Genomic DNA, 21,288 nt, shown 5'->3' on the forward strand with positions numbered 1-21,288 from the left:
CTAAAGACAATGGTACAAATTAAAATATCATCTTGGACTACATTGTCAATGCATAATTATTCCCAATTGCAAACTTTACTTGGTTTACGTTCTTATAAAAATTATAACTGCTTTTGCACGAATTGCTTTCTCTCTTCCCATTCTCATTTATACCACTATCTATAAAAGTTCTTTGTGGTATTTTTTGTCTTGATTAGACCACATGGAAAAGTGGCAGATCCTTGGACTTCAGAATAATTTATAGTCCTTGTGATAAATGAAGGGGGTGGTGGTACAAATTTGGAACGTTTAATCAGGAATCCCATAAACTCTACATTCCCATTTCTCAGCAATTAAAAATGGGATATGATACAGAAATGCAAATGTCAAAAAGTAAAATTACCTGCTGCAGTGGCTAGATGGGGCACATTTTATTTAGGACCCAAACTGTGGACAGTTTCCAGGGTGGCTTGTGGTGTTCCCAATCACATCTTGAACAAACAGCCTTGTTTTATCTCACTACAAAAATTATGAAAAGTGTGTGTGTATCTTCCCATGGAACTGACACAAATACTACCTGAAATAAGATGAGAATAACTAATCAAATAAGCATGGTCAGTGCCTGGGTCTGGAACCTCAGTCTTCAACAGCTTAAAGGAAGGGATGGCAGATTTAAACATCTGCTGGAACTCAACTGGATCTGAGGCAGTAAGACATATGGGAACTATAGAAAATTAGAGAACCCAGGCCCTATTTAAAGGAAGTAAATGCTACTCATCCTAAATCATTCAGGACAGGAAATTTTACAAGATGAATTCTCCTTCTGTTATTAAAAAAATTATTGTCAGCAATGAATATGACTCCATATAATACTATGTAGACTAACACTCCCTGAGTTGAACATAATATCCCAAGGAATTACGTCTTCATGGTATTCTAACTGAAAATAAGATAAGAACAATTGTATCAACAGGGAAAGTATTGGGATTGATTGTCTTTGCCATAGATTTGTGGATCTAACTTAAGTCATTCCCTCCAAAAGGAATGCCCCCCTTCCCATTTCCATCTATCAATAATGTGGCCAACTGTATTAGTCAGAATATGGTAATTACTGTGACAATCATAGAATCTCAATTATTTAATACAACAAAGGTTTATTTCATATTCATACAAATCCCATTGTGCATGTTTCCAGCTGGGTGACTCTCTTGTAAGCAATAACTACAGGAATTTAGTTTTTTTCCAATATGTGATTTTACCACCTCAAGTCTTCTACTTCCAAAAATGTGGACAGCAGAGAGAAAATATAAAATGCAATATTGCAAGGCCAGGACTGAAAACGGTCTTCACTTCTTTCATCCACACTGGCTTGCATTCAGTCATCTGATCCCAACCAGATGCAGATAATTTGGGGGAATTCAGTCCTTCCAATTCCCCAGGAGAAAAGTATCCTATCAGTTTCAAGGGTCAGTGTAAAAAACTAACTGATCCATGAACATTCCCTGATAATACTAATTAGAAACAAGCTAACCCATTCATTCAATTAATATTTGTTTAAAATATACCTGCCAGTCATGTAGTAGACACTGGAGACACAAGGATAAGATAACCTCCTTATCTTTCAGGAGCTGATGTTTCAGTAGGGAGGCAGACATTCCAATAGCTGCTTGATAATTTGACGGGCTTAAATGGACTACTAAATACAGTGGGGGCAGAGTTGATGAAGTGTATTTTAACCATGTGGAGCCTGACACTGGATTGTGTACACATCTTATCTCATTGTTGTAAGATCCTGGAGTACATAGATTATGCCTTATTCATCTTTCTATCCCCCTCTACTACCTAATATCTAAGGCTACCCGTAATTATTTGTCAAAATGATGAGTGAATATGTTTCTGATAAAAATGGCATAAACATAGACTCCTGGTTTGAATAGAATAACTCATCTTTATCATCGTTTAATTGGTTTAAACTTTAAACTTAATATGGTGTATGATAATAGATTATTCTTTTGAATTCTTTTCTTTCTGTTGCCCCAAAGTTTCAATGAAGGCTCATTCTGCAATGTCCAAATAGATTACCTTCAAATAATTCACAACACTTAGCCTTAAATTGCAGTTTCCTGACTGTGGAACAAGTGTTGATTTCATTTAGGCAACATGCTGTATCATTTTTCTGGGCTAAAGTGGATCAGATTAAGTTTCAAGGCAATTATGTCATATTCATGGCTAGTACGTTCATTATTAGCTTAGGAATTGCTTAAAGGAAGTCAGTTTCAAATATCTACTACTTACTATTAAATTTACTACATAATTTAGTAATATGTAATAATTTAGGTGTCCTGATAACAAAGTTAAAATTACCTAAGCCCTCTCTCTCTTCCTTTTATTCTTGATAGGATTCAGTTGAGGCAAAAGAAACCTCAGTCTCTAAGCTATGAACCAGATGCCATTTTCTTGTTTATTTCAGAATTGAAAATCTGTTGTTTGCTAAATGAGTCTTATTCTAACACCAATACCAGAAGGAAATGAGTTTTCACCATTTATCATTAAGTTTCAAAGTGGCCATTCAACTTCTGTTGGCAATTTGGTGGAGAAAAAGTTTAGGAAGTGGAATCATATATTGCTTATCATAATAAGTGAGTCCTTGTTTGCCATCCTAGGAATGAGATGTGGAACCATTTGTATCAGCAGAAGAAGGAGATATGTGTGTCTTTTTTGCAGATGGATAGAAAGCAAACATGCATCAGGGACATTGGGGGTTTTGCCCAGAGAATTCTTTTTATGCTGAGTATGCAGTAAAAAAAACCTTTTCTTTTGTTTTCTTTCCTAGAGCTACATTAACTTTGTCTGTTTAATCTGTACATTGGTAATATTCTGCTTCATGTTTTGAGATTGGGATCTGCTTTGAATGTGTAACTCTCTACTGAGAATAACTAGTTATTTGTACCACTATTCTTTCCTTCCTTGGCTTTACCTGATATATTCTACAATCAGCAAATACACAGTAGTGCCCATGTTCTGTACACCTGAATTCACGTATTTACCATTCAATCAGCACCAGATCCTAGATAGCCTTACTCTCTAATAATCTAAACTCTACTTCCTTCCTTAATGAATATTTTAAAATATCAGCATATGTTGGTCTTGTTTTCCTAATTAAATTCTATGTTATATTTTAGAGTCTAAAATTCACTGTATTTCTTTTAAACTTAGGATGGTGATGTGCATTTCCTGTCTAGGAAATGTTAAGTGAATATTTGTTGATAGTGGTATGACCAATTTTACAATGATGCATGTATGAATGTTTTAACAGGGATTATTAATCTGACAAATCTGGGGATTATAAACGGGGACCCATGAAGTAGAATTAGATGGCAAAAATCCATCCTTGTTGTTTACTAACTTGTAACTGAAATTCCTAGATCCTTCAATGATGATTGTACACCCCAAACCACAAAATCCAGAGCTTTGCCTGAAACTTGACCAACCAGGAAAATCTCAGATATTTTCATATCACATTGCACTTGTTGTGATTAAGCACTACTTCCAAATTAAGCTAAGTATTAAAACTTCAACTAGATGGTGTCATTTTACATGCTAATAATGATGTAAGTATTAGGGTTTCACAAGTTGTTAAAAATTGATAGCTATTTGAGAAGCATTTTTAGTATAATCAATTTACTTTGTAATAACTTTTATTGTATTTTATTCCTTTGAAAACATTACTATAAGAAAGACCCATAGCTCCTGCAAGGCCTCCAAGAAGTCAGTGGCACATATGAAGGTGGAGACCCTATTTTAGACTTAATTGGCCCATGAACTATGTCAGGAGACTTCTCTGGAGTCTAGAGGACAAGTTTTGAATCCTGACTTTCCGTTTTACTGGCTGTATGACTGTAAGGAAATTACTTTGCCTCTTTATGATGGCAGGTGGTCTTTTCCAGCTATGAATCCTGTGATACTTGTTTTTAGACAGATTAAAATATGCCTTACACGAAAGGTGATAAACTCATAAAGCACTTGAGCCCACAAAAAGAGCCGAATAATCTCACAATATAAATCAGTTCTAAAATGGCTTAGATAAATCTTTGGCTGATGTATCTATTATGGATCAACTAAAGTTTGTACAGGGGAAAAGGAAGCTTATGTTCACAGTCAACATTTAAGGTTATGAGACAACGAAATGACTGTACTCAGTCACAACAGGGGCCATTTCATTGGACCCTGGAGCATCTCATGCTGATAACCAGCAGCTTTCATTTACATGGGCATTCAGTCCAGTGAAGGAGGAAATTAGCCATATTTTCCTCCAGTGCCTTTGATTAAACTCTGATGATGTTTTTTGAAAAGGAACATTAAAAACTGGGATCTCTGGAGACAGACATGTTGTAATTATTATTACAAATAATTAGCATTTTTATTATCATCATTAATTACATTTCTTCTTTAAGGGTTTATCATAATCTCCAAGCCTGCTATTTGTTCATTTGTTTCATAATTATCCACAAGTAAGCAGATTGTTCTGCATTCTCAGAAATTGATTGTTCAATGTTTTGTTCATTTAAAAAAATTATTGTATCACAAGGGAGGTTGAAAAAAAAGTTGTTTTTAACCTCTTTCCTTCTGATTCTTCTAATTTTCTTAATTATTCTGGACACCACCCCCAATCCTTTTCCTCCATGCTAATATAATTTATGCTTTCAGAAACTTGGGGGTAGAAATTTTATAAAACTTAGCACATCACTCTAGGAAGAGAACATTTGTTGCTGAAAAAGATGCCCTCTTTGATTGGATATGCATACATCTGCATTAAGTCTCCCTTTTCTGTGTAAACTATCCAAGTTTTATTTGACCTGAGCTGTCTGGATTGGCTATCTTTGATAAAATGGAACCAACTACTTGTTTCAACTCCGTATAAACTTTTCTTTCCCCTCCCTGGCTCAATCTCCTTTCAGTGCTTTGAAGAAGCCAGGATTGAAAGAAATAGTAGGTTGAAATGGAAAGCATCTACTTAGTTCTGAAACACACACACACACACACACACACACACACACACACACGTGTATATATAGATACACACATACACACATACATATATACACACATATATAATAGTACCCCTCTATCTCCAAAGACTGAAGTATCATGCTTAGTATATTAACCTTTTAGTGTTAACAGATTTGATCAAGTTCAGTGTCTGTTTATAGTGCTGGCAGTGTCCAAGAAAGCTGGCCTGTTTTGTGGATGCTGCATTGTTCACTTTGTGTGAAAGCCCATATTATTATATTCATACTTTTCAAAGTTGTTTTTTTCTCATTTTAAGTCCAGGTCATAAGATGATGCCTCAAGTGCATAGCAAAGCATTTATTACTCTGTGAGACTCAGGTGATGAAAACTCCCTGTGGTTGGTGTGTTATTCTTTAAATGAGCTGTCATCTATGACAATGACTTTATTTATAAGACACTCTTCCTAAGGGAATATGGGCTTTTTGACCTTGAAATGCATGGAGAAAACCTATTTGGCAATTTGTCATGTTTTCCCCCTTAAAATAGTAAGGACTTATCCTTGCTTTTTTTTTTTTTTTTTTTTTTTTTTTTTTTTTTTGGTGCTGTATTCAGCCTTGGGCAATACACTAGATCTCAGCCTAAGTTCTACAAACTCTGAAGGAAAATGAATTTAGCCATTCTTGATTGGCAATGTGAGAGGCATCAGTGCTATTTGGCAAATATTTCTAGTTTTCATTGTTTAGCCAAAAAATAAGATTATACGTTTAATTTTTACCCCCTGCAAGCATCAGGATGGCCATTAGACTTGATTTAGCAGATGAAATGTGAGCAAAAGTAATGCATTTCACTTCTGAGTGGATTAATGACACTTAATGCCTGATTCATTATGTCTCTGTTCTTGCTAAAATAATGAAAAAATCTATCCAACTTTGAATCACCTCCAGCCTGAGTCCCTGGGAGGCTACCATGAACAAGCTCTTCGGATGAATTGTGTTAAATATGAAGCATCATAGAAAATCACACTTTTGTGGGCTTAAGCTATGGAGACTTAAGGTTATTTGTTATCACAGCATAATTTCCCTCATATTGACTTAATTAAGTGTGTATGTCTGTGTGAGTTTGTGTGGGATACATGTGTATTCTTTTGAAATATTTCACCTTTTTTTTTAAAGAGAGAGGAAAGGGGGAGAGAGAGAGAGAGAGAGGAGAGAAAGAGAGAGAGAGAGAGAGAGAGAGAGAGAGAGAGAGAGAGAGAGAGAGGAGAGAAAGAGAGAGAGAGAGAGAGAATTTATTTATTTATTTATTTTAGTTCTCGGCGGACACAACATCTTTGTTTGTATGTGGTGCTGAGGATCGAACCCGGGCCGCACGCATGCCAGACGAGCGTGCTACCGCCTGAGCCACATCCCCAGCCCATATTTCACCCTTAATATCTGATTTAGGGAAGAAATACTCTCCTCTGTGACAATAGTAATGACATTTGCTTTCATTTTTTTTAACAGAAGGGGCCACCCCCAGTGAGAAAAGGAGTTGTCTTAAATACATGCCTATATCTTTACGTAGAAAATACCCAAGGGCCTAAGGAGGGATCTAGGGCTTCACCTTTAAGCCATAAACACAAATAACCCAGATCTCCAGGAAGTATGCATGACTAAAAGTGGTTTTCTCCCCTCCAACTCTTTCCCCCCAAATTTGGGGGCAAATGTACTCACTCAACAAATATGAATTGCTTCTCTTCTGTGATAGGCATTATTCTAGGTGCTGGCAGAATATCAAAGACTGAATCAAATGCCTAGGGATCACTGTAGGCCTGGGGAATCTAAGTCTCTAGAGAAAAGATTTAGGCATTCCCACTTAAAACAATTCTTAAGGAGAGTAAACTCAGAGGTGAGAAAAGCTAGCTTATCTCTTTAGATTTTATCTTTTCTACCCTCCAATTCAAGATCCAACTCTGTCCACACAGAATTACTTATTTCCATTTCCCTCTTTTCAGTTCTTTATAATATACTGTATAATATTTACTATTACACAATTGACTATATTTTATGTAAAATTTTTCTATATATATCTGTTTCCTCTTTCAGACAGTTATTTCTGAGGGCAGAAACCATGACTTATTATTGATTTTACTTTTTATAGTCAACACAATGCTTAGCATATTGCTGAAATTCTAAAAATATATGTGTGCACGTATACATATACATACATATGTATGTGCATATGAGAGAGAAGAAATTTGAATATGGACAATCCAGGTAGGATGAAAAACTTCACTTACGGCTATGTTTGATTCAGTTGGTTGACTCAGCAGGTTTTACAATAACATCATAACTACCATTATTGACTTTGTCCTAAAATAGGCTATTACAATTTCTAAGTAACTCATTGAAAATAGCATATCCTCCTTTTTTGGATTCTTCCCTGGCTGTATTTTGGTCAGACTGGGATATTAGAACTCAGACGGTGAGAGGAAATATAGAAAGAGAAATACAGAAGTTTTCCTGTGTTTGAGAAAGAACTTAAGTATTCACACCTTGAGCAAAAAAATACAGGATCCTCCCATCTAGTGTATTATTCTTGTGGTGTAATGAATGAAAAAGATGGAATTCAGGGGTCTGAGATCATTACAAGGGTATCTCACCAGGGTACATTTCCCCCCCCCCCCCACTGTAGAACCTCCTGGCCTGATCCTATTGAAAAATAGGAGATAAATTGCTGTGTTTTGAAGGTGCATTAACCTTAGGTTCATTTAATGAATTGCCTCTCCCAATACACTCACAGATACCCTGGGGCCTAAGATGAAAAATGGCCTTTCTTCTCACAGAGAGGCTCAAATATGTACCACTTCCTTCTTTCTCTTTAACTTGTGTTGACTTCCACGTTTTATCCTCTAGTTATATATATTGAAAATATAACCATAATATACTCTGTTTAAAAATAAGATGGGAAATCTATTCCCTAACTAGGAAAGTATATATGTCTTATTTCAAGTAGATCATCCTAATTTTGGCCTCATTTTCTCCTCCTGAAATCTTATATTGCAAACTACTTACTCTCTACAGTTCTTCTAGATTTCTGAAGAAAAAGGAGGAATGGTTAAGTAAGAAAGTGGATGCTGCAGGGATGTGACCATAGCCTAGTTGTTCAGCAAATGAGCTCAGCCATCACCCCATATCCATAGACCCTTCTGAGTGACCACTGAACTGGATATTCTCCCTCTTCCTCCTCAATAGAATTCCCTCTCATTATTATTTTATCATGCATTTACTTGGAAAATAGTAACAAGAAATAATCAATCTTTAATGGTGTTTCTCTGAAAGCAGAATCTAAGATAAGAATTTGGGAGTGTTTTAAAAATCCTGATATTGTTCAGGTGCTGTGAGGCCAACAAGGAGATGTCTGCAACTGAAAAGATGTTTCATTACTCACATTCCCTAAGAGGAGGGGCAACCGTCCTGGGTAGAACCAGGTGAGAAGGCATCAGGGTCAGTCAGGAAGCAGAAACATTTTGTTTGCCAGGTGAAAAATAAATGTGGTAACTGTTGGTCATGACCTTCTGAGCACTGCCTAGGGGAGGCAAAGCCCTGACCCAAGGACTGACTACTCAGGAAGCAGGAGTATCATATCTACAGTGTTGACATGAAATTTCATCTGACTCATAAAGTATTGAAGCTATTATTCTTCATATTTCCTTCCTCTTTCTATGTGTTCTTAAACTATTTCTTCTTTCCTTTTTATTCCCTCCCATCTCTTTCTCCCCCTCTTTTCTGCTCCTCATCCCTTTCTTTCCTACCTTTCTCTTTCTTCTTTTTTCTGTCCCCTCTATCTTCACTTCTTCCTATTCGCCCCTTCCTTTGTCTTCATAAATCTCACTGTACTTGCAACCTCAATCATCTTCTGGGTTTGCCTTCTAGCACCGCTAGGAAATGATAACAGCAAGACAGTTACTTGTCTGTGAATCACACTTTAACCCACAGCCTTTTCCTAACTTTTACAAGCACAAGAGAACATTGCGTTTTCCCAATACACCTGCTGTTCCTTTCTAGTTGGCTTCACACCAAAATTGTACTATGACAGTGACATAGGCCCTCAATAGATGACCGGACTAGGAAAGACAAGCAGGACGGTTTGTGTACTACCACCTGGCATGTCTACACGCCTGAGCTGAAAGCTAAAAAGACTCCCGTGCCAGACGTCCTGCTCATCATCAGGAATCCCATTATCACTGAGCCATAAACTGAATTATTTGTGATGTACATTCTGGATTATTCTGTTTGCTTCTCACTCCATACATTCAGGCACTGACACTTAATTATGCTGTCCCATAGTAGATCAAGTTTTACAGCAGCAACAAAAGATTAAAACTGTTTTATACTGGGGACATTTAGAGGATAAACAGCCGAGGGTTCTAGGAGAGAACTGTAGTCAGCTGTGTGGCCATCTGGGAGAAAACTATTCAAGTGCTATTAATATTTAAAAACCTTTTAGATTTTTATAGTTTGCAACGTTCCTAACAAACTGGTCTTTAACTCCACAGTGAATTTTGGGTGTCAAAACACACAGCCTAAGCTATTAATGAGTCTTTATTAACCGGGACAGAGCTGTCATCCTTGTACTGTCCTAGTGGCCTGTTTGAAAGCTTGTGGTGTTGAAGATTCAGAGCTTTCATTTGTGCATAACAATAAGTCCACTGGACACCAAGGAACCCCGGACCTGTCTATTTATTTAGTTATCTATCATCTTTTCTCCCCTCTTTCTTTTTCTCTTTTCTTCTTTCTTTACATTTTCCATAGCTTTTCTGAGTCTAGAGAAATATATACTAAAGTATTACTGTAACAGAAGTACCACAATCTATGTAAATTTAACTTTATCAATACAGCCATGGTGTTTCTTCTGAAACAGTTTTTTTTTTTTTTTGGGGGGGGGGACTTGAACTGTACTATTCTATCAAGAAAGTCTTCAGAGAAAAGAATGGTAGCTGTCATATAGCTGATAGAAATGAGAGATGAGTTAATGGCCAAGAAATGACCTAACCTCATGCATGCTGACTCCTACCCCATGTCCAGTCATCCCCACAAACCCACCTTCACTCCTCCATTCTCTTACACTTATAAGCCTCCCTCAGTGGAAACCACAGAGCAAGTTGGAAAATCTCCAATCTGGTATCATATTAAGAAGCAGTGGGCTGTGGATGTGGCTCAAGCGGTAATGCGCTCGCCTGTCATGCGCAGGGCGCTGGGTTCAATCCTCAGCACCACATAAAAATAAAATAAAGATGTGTGTCCACCGAAAACTGAAAAATAAATATTAAAAAATTCTATTCTCTCTCTCTCTCTCTCTCTCTCTCTCTCTTTTAAAAAAAGCAGTATCAGCTATTGGCAAATTCATTAGATTAACAATCAGATGACATTTTCTGAATCTTTCTAGGCTGCAATTAGAAAAAAAAATGTTTACACCATGAAAGTTTATGAGAAACTAGGCAATAATAGGAAAAAAATCAATCATGAATTGTTAAATCCAAGGGTTTATTTGTGATGTTATTTAGGACCCTTATTACATCATTTCATGCATTTTTGCCTCATTCTTATTTATGTGGCATTATTTTAAAATTTATAATAATTTCAAATTTATCAAAGTCATAAAATTGATACAAATTTCCCCTACACCCTTTACCCATTCCCCAATTGCTTTCTTTACCATGTCCTTTATATTCATTTATCCTTAAATGTTTTAGAGCACTTTACCTTAAAACAATTCTATTATATAATCATAGTACCATGAAATTCACCTTGATAAATATTATCATCTGTAGATCTTAGTGTTATTAGTATTTCCAATGACTTCTTTTTTAAAAAAAATAGGGAAAAGAAAGAAAGAAAGAAAACCTCTTCTAATCCTGGTTGATATTAAACTGTGTGTCCCTCTAGCCTTCATCAAAGTCTTAATAGTTCCTCATCCTTTCTCTGTCTTTCATGATCTTGATTTTTTTTTAAGAGTACATGCTAGCTGTGCATGTAGCTCAGTAGTAAAGTGCTTGCCTACCAAACATGAGACCCTGGGTTTGATCTGCTACACCACAATGAAACAAAACATCAGGACAATTATTTTGTAGGATCTCTCCCAGCAGGTTAGACTTTTGTGGTGTTAAAGAATAATTTCAGCAGTCTAAAAATATTACAGAAAACATAGCATGAATGCATATAAAATATTTTCTTTAACATCAATGAAGAAACTAGTAAGATGTTAAAAACAGTCTAAAAAGAGTATTTGAGGAGCTAAGATACACATTATGTCATTTGCATGAAATGTTAGAGTAAAATTTCTGATACAAAATTAGGGCATGTCTAATGGGACCATAAATCATAATCTTTGGGGTTATTCATTCCATTAAAGAGAAATAACTTGCATTTCTTTTGGACAAAAATCTATGGTAAATTTCTACATTCTAAGACTTGTAACATAGTCCAGCTAGCACAGACCTAGACAGTTAAGAACATATTTTCCTTGTTGGCCAGGAATGTTCAGAGGGAAAAATGTGAAAAAGATACAATGTGAACTTGAAATCCATCCCAGTACCTGCCCCATAATTATCCCTCTCTTTTCTGCCTTAAGGTGCCTGACTTCTGTCCACACCAGGGCTGCCACCATCAGAGAAGAAGGGAAGGGACTCAGGCCTTACCTAGCATATTTTTTTTTAAATGTATTTTGAGAACTCTAGTAAAGGCTAAGAAAGAGTTTGAAATTTGAGGGCTTCAGGACTCTGATATCCAAAGTGCGTATTTTCAGGGGACTTAGGCAGGAAAGTCCCCACCCAGGCAGCTCACACAGTAGGTGTTTTGCTCACTTCCCTAAGGTTTTTGATTTTACTGCTGCTTCTCCTTTTTCCCTTGACTCTCCTTTGCATGCGTTCATTAGCTTCCCTGTTCCTTTTGTTAGAGTAACCTTTTCTAGAAAGTACCTTTATTCCAATATTTTTGTCATTTAGTTGGTCAGCTACGAAGGGCTTTTTACCCCAGGTTAGGTTTTGATGTTCATAATGAAAATGACACCTCAAAGGAAGATATTTATTTTTCTGTATTAGACCCAAAGAGAATACTAGTTAATATTGGGTGTTATTTTAAAAGCTATGCATACATAATTTCATAATTATAAAGATTTTTAAGCTTTGGATTATATAATTTGAGTCCTAAATATATTATGCCTCATTCCTGTGTTGCTACTAGGAAACAATGAAATATTTAAAATATAGACCTAATTTTTGTTGAGAGTGATGGAGCAAGACAACCCACAGGACAATTGAATTCATAGCCTAAAGCCAAGTTTTGTAGTTTAGACCTAATGCATGTCAAATCCTCTAAGCTAGTGCCTTAAATTCCTGTCAACAAAATGACAATTTTTTAAGTTGATTTTTTTCATGATAATTATTTTTTTAAGGTTTTGATTTTCAAAAGTTAAGGAAGTTCTTATTTAACCAAATTATGCACTGTGCAGGCAACTCAATTCCAAACAAATATGTGTATTAGAAGATATAGGGGGCAAACATTTTTAAAAAGGCCAAAAATTTGTCATAAATTCACTGCTCAGAGATAATTACTGTTAATATTAGACACTTGAAATTTTTTCTTCTAATTTATTTATGTTTCTATATCAGAAATCATTGTGTATATAATTGAATGTCTTTATGTTTTCAGTAAACCACTCTGCATTATCAGTATCTTCCTGTGTAAGTAAACTTTCTCACAATTACTATTTAATGATGGCACAATACTCCCAAGGGTTATTGTACCATAATTCATCTAACTGTTCCCTTGTTGGCAGATTATTTTTCTCTATTTTTCCCTATTGTATAGTACCTAGTGAGGGCAATTTTCATTTGAACTAAAAGGATTTATTTCCTTAGAATCAGATTCCAGAGTTTAGGACTCTGTTGGGGATCAGAATCATGTCTAAAATACCTACCATATAATCCAATAATGTAGGTGAGTACCTAAATTATACATAAATCATAATGCTCTGAATGAGTTTGATTTTTATAGACCATACAGTCTTTTATAATGGTTGTTTGAACTTTAACATCATTGAATAATGGCTTAGTTGAGTATTTTCTTGAATGTTAATTTGCACCTGGACCGTTACTACTTTGTGTGTGTGTAAGAGTGTGTGTGTGTGTGTGTGTGTGTGTGCATTACTCATGTCTTTTTAGTTAGCGGCTAGACAGATATAGTTTTAACCTTCACTGCGTACATATATGTATGCATGTGTAACCCCCTCGATTTCCTAACATACTCTTTGAGTTTCCATTTCTCATTTGTAAAATGGGGATATAATAATAATTCATAGAATTGTGAGAATCAAGTGAGATAATATAATATTTAGCACAATTCCTGGCACTTGACAAGTATTCATTGAATGATGATTATAACTTTTGCTAATATTACAATTAATATCATGTCAAATATCTATTGGTGGAATAGGGATTTTTCTACTTATTTACATGAGCTTTCTGAGGATTAGATTTTTTAATCCCTTGTCATATTTGTTCATAAATACATTTTACAGATTGCATATTGCTGTTTTAAAGTTTGCTCAATTATTTTAATTGCATTTCTGTGTTTTGTCAAAATGAGGACTAAACCAGTTGTAATAGCATTTATTAGAAAAGGAAGTAGCTATACCTCCTTAAATATAGTGTAACTGCCTGACCCAGTGATTAGCAATCATTTACACTGAGGGACAGAAATTTAATGAAACTTGGAGCATCTCTTTTTCAATATTGAAGCAGAAAATCAAGCTGAAATATACAGTTTGGGAAATGTATATTGTAATGATGCCAAATCATATTGTAGTTATTTTCAAATCTAAACACTAAAATGCTTATTAGAATAAATAGCCATCCTAAAAAGAGGAGAAAAATTATTTTCTTATCAAAAACCCACTTCCAAATTTATCTCAGTCTCTGAAATGTAGGCTTCATAGTTTTAACTATGACTCTGTTTCAATAACAAGGATCGTACACATATGTTGGTTTTGAAGGAAAAACTGAATTAATTGTATGGTTTCAGATGCTGTCTCTCTCTTTCCATTCTGAAATTCAAAAGTAACTGATTTAAATACTGGAACTGCACATGCTATTTTGCTGACCATATATTCAATAAACTTTCTTTGGGTCAAATCACCATAGTCTTATTTCCATCTGATTTTCTTTATGATCACCCCCAATCAACACATTGTTTTGATGGACATAAAGGTAAAAAAATATATATATCAAAACATTGTCAGTAACAGACTACAAAAAAAAGTTTGCTGAAACTTTTAAAATCCAATCTTATTCACCAACATTTTATAATTAAATTTGCAAGTGGCCATGAGAAATACTCTTAAAATGTGAATAATTTGCTTGGTAAAATCTGCATATGGGTTTAGACAGCCTGTATAACATGATACTAAATGAAACCACACAAACTAAGAAAGGGTATCAGTAGGAACTTCAGTTTGTCCTATTTGTTAGTGCTCATTACAATTTATTTAAACTCAGTATACTAAAAAGTTATGAAATGACACAAAGATACTTCTGAGTTGTAGTTCAGAGATTGAATCTATGTATATTTATTTAAGCTACAGTTATATTTAGAGCAGTACTTCTGAAATTTTGATGCTTATGTAAATCCCCTGGAGAGCTTTATACATGCTGATTCTGAGTCAGCCACTGTGGTGCAGCCTGAGATTCTGCATTTCTAGCCAGCTCTCAGGAGATGGAATTGCACTAGTCCAAGGACCAAAGCTTCAAGTAACATGGGGTTAGAAAAAAAATTATCTACTGGGAGTGCATGAAGAATTCACTAGAGAGCTCATTAAATGCAGATTACTGGCCTTAGTCCCAGAGATTCTTATTTAGTAGATTTAGGGAAGGGCCCCAAGTTTCTGTATCCTTAACACAAACTCCTACATGATGCGCATGCTGCTGATCTCCAGAGCATAATTTGAGTAGCACTGATTTAGAAGTCCTCAAACTCCCTGCATCTCTGACATAAAACAAAAGTTAATTATGGCGGGATTAAACATCTTGTGAAAAGTTTCTTAGATTGTCTAGAAGGGAACTGGGTTCTCTGACATAGGCCTTCTCTGTGAGCCTCAGTTTCCTTACCTATGTAATGGGACAAATTCCTAGTGACCCAATCCCAAATCCTTCACATATCTAGCACACAAAACATAAGGATCTATATTTAAGTTGATTCATAACTTTTAAATCTTTAGTTGTGTATCCTAAAACATCAGCAGGATCTAGAATAAGAGTCCAAATGGAGATTTCATGCCATACAGGTCTTGCTTATGGGTCCTAAAGTTATACATCAAACCAAGTACATTAGACAAGAATATGAATCACTTATTATTACAATATGTGTCTCAGCCACCATGTGCAACTGTTATCAGTTTCAAAACTAATTTATAAGCACTTCTCACAACTACAGTCTGACACATGAAGGGAATGGAAATGTATACTTGGTTCTCCTAGGAAATAACACCTGGTTATTTGCGAATATATCATACCCATGACAAGTTAATGAATTACTTTTCTCTTACCTAAATAAGAGAAATCCTTCCTCCACTGTGAAGTGCTGTCCATTGCTGAAGTCATCAGTTATACAATCCAACAACCCTTCCTGATGCTCAAATGTAGTCTCCTTTTATTTTAAATATAGGATAAGAGACATGGAGATGCCCTTCCCTAGAGTCTGCTGAACAATGTTAATTATGAGTTTGGGATGTTAAGGATTATGCATCACAACCACTGTGCCAGTGCTGAATGCTGGATCCTAAATGGCAAATGTCAATTCTCATCTCTATTTGTGATGTGTGAAGACCACTGAAGTTCAGGACCCAGAGAAGAAGACATTTTTTCCTGGATCTAGAGCAGTACTGTTTTTGTGGACATAAGGAAACTGATATTGAAATGAGTATCACTCAAAGATCCCTCAAGATACATAATGTTTGGAGGAAACATGAAGAATTGAATTGACAATTTATTTTTTCAGATGTTCTAGAATATAACAATGTAAAAACTAGATTATGGCAAAGTCATATCAGTTTAACTACACAGAAATGTCTCATGTCAATCGAGACATAATCATCTGCCATCTGATTCAAGAAAGACAGCATGATTCCATTCAGAATGTTTCTGGATCTCTTGCACAGTGACCATTTAAGTAAGCCACACTGTCATCCAATATCCCTTTTCTGAGCATTAACAAAATTCTTTCTTAAACTTTACCAGATTAAGAGACAAGATTGTCTTTTCAGATAACCTTTGTGTTTCTTGCTGGCGGAAAGCTAGCACTAAATTCAGGTTTCTGTGCAATACTCAAAACATCTCACAAAAAGTCTGTATACATTTTTTTCTTTTCTTTAGATGCTTTCTTTGAATTCTGTTAAGTTCATCTATTTTCAATGAGACTTAAAATAATCCATTAACCCAGGATGATGCAACAAAATATAAAAGAAATAAATAACTACTTGAATGACCTATCTTCTAGATTTCAAATAATTAAAATGAGGAAGTAGTTTATAAATAGCAAAACTGCTCATAATGTAAAGATTTTGTATTTTATCTACCTCATGTTACAAAACTGTTGCTGGAGTTCCAGCCATGATCAGGTATAGTACATGTCAATGTAAACAGAAAGAAAAGTAAAGCCAAAAGTAGTCAATGGGATCGTTTTGATTTTGTAGCTTTTAAAGAAACACTCAGCCACATGACCACATTTGATGGAAAATGCAGTGCTTTATTCGTGGCAGCAGCAAATTTTGCTAAATATTAATTTTCTATTTGAAAAAAGAATACAAAAGAGATAGAGGTGGAAAACTTTAATCCCTGTTTTGTTGGTGTTACAGTGGCAGTTCTATCTTTTTTTTTTTTTTTAGTTGTATATGGACATGATAGCTTTATTTTATTTTCTTTATTTTTATGTGGTGCTGAGGATTGAACTCAGTGCCTCATACGTGTGAGGCAAGTGCTCCATCACTGACCTACAACCCCAGCTTCTAATACATTTTTTTTAAATTATTTTTTGTAGTTGTAGGTGGACAGAATGCCTTTAATTTGCTTGTTTATTTTTATATGATGCTGAGGATCCAACCCAGTGCCTCACACATGCTAGACTACAGTAACAATGTTAAATGCTTAAAATTGTAATAAAGTTTTAAAACATCCGAGGCCACACTGCAGCCATCTTTATTCAGATTCTTTCCACATTTCAAAAACTGAACTCTTACATCTCCAATTAGCATAATTTTCAACAACAAAGTAAATAAGACTTTTAAGTAGGATGCAGATAATGACTTCCAGAACTGCTCCTGTGCAAGTTGGCTTTGTTTGAGGATGGAATCAATGATTTATTTTTTCATAAATATTGATTTCCTTTCCTGGTGTTTTGTGAACTGAGTGGGAAGGGCCATTGTATTCAGTCGTTGTTTTGTTTCCATTTATTCTGAGTACAGCAGTGACTGTGGATATTTCCTGGACTATCTGTATTTTAGACTAACTTTTCAGATGATAAATTGAGCATGAGAAATAGGTTATGAAATTGATTGCATTTGCAAAGTGGCATTTGACATTTTCTATTTATAAACATGGTACCTTTTACCCAATATCCAGGAAACTTTTCGCAAAAATGAATTTCCATTAACTTATGTGTTAAATGCCAGCACCTATTATTTGTATCTGAAATGCACTAAACTAAGATAGTTTAATCTTATTGGCCAAGGTCAAGTGCATTAAAAGAGAATGTGTTATGAATAAACATTGTTAAAAACAAACAACCATTACACAGCAGCTTTTCATAATTAACCAGGAAATTTCAAGTTGAGTAAGCATAATCTTCATTCACTGAACTTTAAAAAAAAATCCCATATTGTATTAATATTCCCTCCTCTTCTAAGAATATATAAGGATATATACTTTTTTTTACACACAGATAGTAATTCACAATTTTTCATCAGTGCTGAAGTGAGTTGTCTATGTGTGTGTGTTGGTGTATGTGAAAAATATAAAGTACTGTGAATTGGAAAAGCCAAAATTGGGAGTGGATTTAATGCCTGTTTATCAGTTAATCATGAACACAGCAATCCAATTACTGTTTCCATGCCCAGTATATTATTAATCATCAATTTAGGGTGGGAGGGGAACTTTTGGAAATTTTCATTGTCCCAGTTCCTCACCGTGCTCAACCAAGCATTTATCACTCCTGTTTTTAACTTCTCAACTAGTTTTCACAATTTGTTGTCCTGTAAAATAATAAATGGCCCAAATTTTCTACACACTAATTAAAATTCCATTTCTCATGAATTCCTTAATCGAGTGCAAGTCATTATGTGCTTTGTTGATTCTTAAGTGCAAAGATAATTGCAATGGGCAGCATGAAAAGGGTTTGATTATTGCCTGTCGACTCTTGTGAATTCTAATAGGTCTAATTGCATAGCATCAATTCATCATCTCAGCATCACTTCTTTTTATTATTAGCTCTCCGAATTGTAATGTGCTCATAAAGAAATGTTGTAGTATATCAGAGATGACATGGTACCTGGCCTATTATAATTTTCAGCCCTTACCTTGTGCAACTCTTGAAATTAAAAGTTTATTATGGAGTGCCCTTTTTCTGAAACTAATTTTAAAATGTTCCTGTATGATGAAATGAATACTGTCCAATAATCTACATATGAATTTGCCTTTGTAATAATTTCATTAAATGGCTGCCAAGACCTTTTTTGCTCAGATTGTTCCTATAAATTCAGAACATAATGTGTTAGTTGGAAAACATTTATTAGACTTCTTAATAGGAACTCCTGGTGGCGTTTTTCAGAGTTTCTATACTGTAGTGGCTAGTCTAACGATGAGGGGGAAAAAAGTTTCCACTGAATAATAATGTGAAATCATTTAGGCATCCAGATTACTTGACTAAAGGACCACCAATAACTGAAATGCCAAATATTCATCCTTTGCAGAACAGAACAGCCCTACTGTAGAGAAGAAGCAGAAACTTTTAATTAGTCTACAGATAAACTTATGTTCCATTAGTGTGAGAGAGTGTATCTAAAAATAATGGCTACAAATGTGGAGACTTTGCCCTTTGTCAATCTCTTAATTTTAATGACCATTTTAATTTTAATCATAATTTCCAATAACTTCACTGGTTATGAATAAAGTTTCAGTATGACAGTTTTACAGACGAGGCTCAAAATATCGCCCATGATCACCAGATGGTTTATGGCAAAGCCGGAATTTTAACACAGAAAACTCACATAGCCTGTATGCTATTTTCAACACATGCAAAGGCGTGATTTATTCAAATGAATAACAGTGAACTTGGGAAGAAGGATCATCATATTATTAAAGTATGACTCCAAGTCAACACAAAAGTTCAACCAAACTTCAGGTATTTCTAGTTTCTTTAGAATAATATGATCATAAGTGATTATTATCCATGTTGGCAAATTGATTGCTTAATAGCAGTTAAGCAAATTGAAGGAAAATGCCTTAGTTATCTACTGTGGTGTAACAAACTATCTAAAACTTAAAATAGATCAACAACTATTTTCTTAAGCTTGCAGATTTTGTGCAAGATGGCTTTCCAATCTCTTAATTTTTCTCCACACTGTCCCAATCCTTATTAGGAAAGACTTGACTGATTGGACACTGGGTCAGCAATCTGCTATCTGGGTTGTGATGACTATAGGGTGGGCTCATCTGGAATTGCCCATCGGAACACTTGTACATGTGCCTTTGACTTCTCACTGTATAGCACTGTGTTTGTACATGGAGCATCCAGACACCAAACACTCCAAGAGACCAGGGGAGAACCTGCAGGGCTTATCACCTTCTGCTGGAAGTCCCAGAGAATCACTTCAACACATTTTATTGGGTATAAGATAGTCATTAGAGCCATCTGAGGCTCAATGGGAGGGTATTTATAGTCCATCTTTTGATGAAGGTGTAGCAAGGTCACACCTCAGAAGAGCCAGTGGGATAGCGGATATTGGTGTAGCCAGCTTTGGATAATATAACCCGCCACAGCAAATGATTCAACTTCATGTTATTGCTTGCCGGACAGTAAAACAATTTGGAAGGAAACAGTCCCTCAGCAGGTATAAAATATTGTCTTAAACATCCCTCTGAAAATTATACTTTAATGAGAAGATAGTTCTTTGCTTTGTGTGTTTGTGTGATGAAAAGCAAGAATAAAACTTAATTCATTTTTTCTACAGAGCAAGTATTTGGTTGTTCTTTAAAAGATCCTTCAAAATATATGGTTTAGATGTAAATATTTTATTAAGAACTTGGGTTCATTTCCAAATATAGTTAAAAGAAAATACTAATCCTAAATTTGCTGTACCATACGAAATTTGTAACATATCCTGCACTTCAAGAGAGAAATAAATCGCCACCCACAAACATCCACTTCTTATATTCTGCTTTGAAAATCATAGATTGAAACAATAACGTGCATGGAGCTATTGCTTACTATATTATCATACTTTAAAAATCTTGAGATAAAATTCACATACCGTGAAATGTAAAGATCTTTGATATAGATTGTCGTCAAGTTACAATGCTTCAATTTGGGATTTTTCAGTTTTGCAGGACTGTGAAAGTAATGTGCATTCCATGGAAACCATACTTTACATTTTGAAGTTTGATCTTTTTGCCATTCTAGCAACACATGGTATGATGCTGTCTTGTGATAATGGGTAGTGGCCGTGGGCAGCAACCACAGTCAGCCATGTGATTTGGATAAACAACTGGTACTTAACAGGATATTGTGTTGCTAAAGGATGTTCTGTTAGGGTAGGTGCATTAATTTTCACCTTACAATATTTTCAGTTTATAATGGGATTATTGGCTATAACCCTATGGGGAGCTCAGGAGCATCTATAGACAATTTTGTGAGTTTTGACAATGAAAACACTACGATCAAAATGAAAAACTAATGGCAGTGGCATGAGGAGGACTGATGGGTAGTAGTGGAATTTCCAGTTTTTTTTTTTGTTCTTTTCTAACACTACACAGAGAGGAGGACTAATTTCCAGGACTCTCAATGCAGTCTCCTCTCATAGCCCCCATCCCTTCTCCCCCAATAGGAAATGCCTCATTGTAATGGTGTGAGGGTAAACGTCTAGACTCACCACTGACATTTGCTTCCAGGGAAAGGGATGAGCTCTTGGTTCTGTCTGTGGCATTTGTTTAAAGAATAGTAGAACAGTTGTTGTCTTTCTATCTTATTAGGCTGCCCCTTTTCTATTTTTTTT

The 21,288-nt window shown here is 35.3% G+C and overlaps 1 protein-coding gene across 2 annotated transcripts in view; it reads left to right on the forward strand.

The window, feature by feature from the left end:
• Nucleotides 1-21,288, forward strand: part of MACROD2 (mono-ADP ribosylhydrolase 2) — a 2,040,087-nt gene that overhangs the window by 1,177,182 nt on the left and 841,617 nt on the right. The gene's annotated exons all lie outside the window — the stretch shown is intronic.

Source organism: Spermophilus citellus (assembly GCF_964194105.1).
Source record: "Spermophilus citellus genome assembly, chromosome: 4".
NCBI lineage: Eukaryota > Metazoa > Chordata > Mammalia > Rodentia > Sciuridae > Spermophilus > Spermophilus citellus.